This window comes from Lampetra fluviatilis, chromosome 63 (genome assembly GCF_964198595.1).
Source record: "Lampetra fluviatilis chromosome 63, kcLamFluv1.1, whole genome shotgun sequence".
In the NCBI taxonomy this organism is placed as follows: Eukaryota; Metazoa; Chordata; class Hyperoartia; order Petromyzontiformes; family Petromyzontidae; genus Lampetra; species Lampetra fluviatilis.
The window spans coordinates 6578189-6581921 of record NC_136337.1 but is presented as its reverse complement, the minus strand read 5'-3'; positions in this window follow the sequence as shown (position 1 = coordinate 6581921).

Here is a 3733-nt window from a genome sequence, read left to right as displayed (position 1 = left end):
CCCACACACACACCACACTCATCCACACACACTCACTCACTCCACACACACTCACCGCACACACTCACCCACCCACACTCACTCAACCCACCCACACTCACCCACCCACACTCACCCACACCACACTCACCCACACACACTCACCCACACACACACCCTCACCCACCCACCCTCACCCACCCACACTCACCCACCCACACTCACTCACTCACTCACCCACACTCACTCACACCACACTCACTCACCCACCCACACTCACTCACTCACACCACACTCACTCACTCACTCACCCACACTCACTCACCCACCCACCCACACTCACCCACCCACACTCACCCACACACACTCACCACCCACACTCCCACCCACCCACACTCACCCACCCACCCACACTCACCCACCCACCCACACACACTCACCCACCCACACTCACCCACCCACCCACACCCACACTCACCCACCCACACTCACCCACCCACACTCACCCACACACACTCACCCACACACACTCACCCACACACACTCACACCACCCACACTCACCCACCCACCCTCACTCACCCACTCCACCCACACTCACCCACCCACCCACACTCACGCCACCCACCCACCCACACTCACCCACCCACCCACCCACACTCACCCACACTCACCCACCCACACCACACACACTCACCCACACTCACCCACACACACTCACCCACCCACCCACACTCACTCACACCACACTCACCCACCCACACTCACCCACCCACACTCACCCACCCACACTCACCCACCCACACTCACCCACCCACACTCACCCACCCACACTCACCCACCCACACTCACCCACCCACACTCACCCACACACACACACTCACCCACACACACACTCACCCACCCACACTCACTCACTCACCCACCCACACTCACCCACCCACACTCACCCACCCACCACCCACACTCACCCACCCACCCACACACACACCCTCACCCACCCACACTCACTCACTCACCCACACTCACTCACTCACCCACCCACCCACACACTCACCCACCCACCCACACTCACCCACCCACACTCACCCACACACACTCACCCACACACACTCACCCACCCACACTCACCCACCCACACTCACCCACCCACACTCACCACACCCACACTCACCCACCCACACTCACCCACCCACCCACACTCACCCACCCACACCCACCCACACTCACCCACCCACACCCACCCACACACACACACCCACACACACTCACCCACACACACTCACCCACCCACCCACACTCACTCACCCACACTCACCCACCCTCACTCACTCACTCACCCACACTCACTCACCCACCCACACCCACCACCCACACTCACTCACTCACTACACTCACCCACACTCAACTCACCCACACTCACTCACCCACACACACCCACCCACACTCACTCACCTCACCCACCCACTCACTCACTCCACACCCACACACTCACTCACTCCCACACACACTCATCCGCACACACTCACTCACTCACCCACACCACACCCACCCACCCACACTCACCCACCCACACTCACTCACCCACACTCACTCACCCACACTCACTCACCACCCACACCACCCACCCACACCACACCCACCCACCCACACTCACTCACCCACACTCACTCACTCACCCACACTCACCCACCCACACACACACACTCACCCACCCACACTCACCCACACCACACTCACCCACCACACACTCACTACCCACTCCACAACACACACACACCTCACCACCCACACTCACTCACTCACCCACACTCACTCACCCACACTCACTCACACTCACTCACCCACACTCACTCACTCACTCACTCACATCACACCCACACACTCACTCACATCACCCACCCACCCACACTCACTCACTCACCCACCCACCCACACTCACCCACACTCACCCACCCACCCACACTCACCCACCCACCCACACTCACCCACCCACCCACACCCACCCACCCACACACACACCCACCCACACACACACCCACACACACTCACCCACACCCACACTCACCCACACACACTCACCCACCCACCCACACTCACTCACTCCACACTCACCCACCCTCACTCACTCACTCACCCACACTCACCCACCCACACCCACCCACACCCACCCACCCACACTCACCCACACTCACTCACCCACACTCACTCACCCACACACACTCACCCACCCACACTCACCCACCCACACTCACCCACCACACTCACCCACCCACACTCACCCACCCACCCACACTCACCACCCACACCACCACCACACCACCCACACTCACCCACCCACACCCACCCACACACACACACACCCACACACACTCACCCACCCACCCACACTCACCCACCCACACCCACCCACACCCACCCACCAACCACCTCACCCACACTCACTCACCCACACTCACTCACACCACACACACACACTCACCCACCCACACTCACCCACCCACCCACACTCACCCACCCACACACACACACCCACACACACTCACCCACACCCACACTCACCCACACACACTCACCCACCCACCCACACTCACTCACCCACCCTCACTCACTCACTCACTCACTCACACCACACTCACTCACCCACCCTCACTCACTCACTCACCCACACACTCACTCCCACAACCCACACACTCACTCACACCCACCCACACACTCATCCACACACACTCACTCACTCACCCACACTCACCCACCCACACTCACCCACCCACACTCACTCACCCACACTCACTCACCCACCCACACCCACCCACCCACACCCACCCACCCACACCCACCCACCCACACTCACTCACCCACCCACACTCACTCACTCACCCACACTCACCCACCCACACACACACACTCACCCACCCACACTCACTCACCCACCCACCACACACACACCCTCACCCACCCACACTCACCCACCCACACACCCACCCACACACACTCACCCACCCACACTCACTCACTCACTCACTCACTCACTCACTCACCCACACTCACTCACCCACACTCACTCACTCACTCACCCACACTCACTCACTCACCCACCCACCCACACTCACTCACTCACACCACCCACCCACACTCACCCACCCACACCCACCCACACTCACCCACACTCACTCACACTCACTCACCCACACTCACTCACCCACCCACACTCACCCCACCCACACTCACTCACCCACCCACACTCACCCACCCACACTCACCCACCCACACTCACCCACCCACACTCCACCCACCCACACTCACTCACCCACACTCACTCACCCACACTCACCACCCACACTCACCCACCCACACTCACCCACCACACTCACTCACCCACACTCACTCACCCACACTCACCCACCCACACTCACCCACCCACACACACACCCTCACCCACCCACACTCACCCACCCACACACCCACCCACACACACTCACCCACCCACACTCACTCACTCACTCACTCACCCACACTCACTCACCCACACTCACTCACTCACTCACCCACACTCACTCACTCACCCACCCACCCACACTCACTCACCCACCCACCCACACTCACCCACACTCACCCACCCACACCCACCCACACTCACCCACACTCACTCACACTCACTCACCCACACTCACTCACCCACCCACACTCACCCACCCACACTCACTCACCCACCCACACTCACCCACCCACACTCACCCACCCACACTCACCCA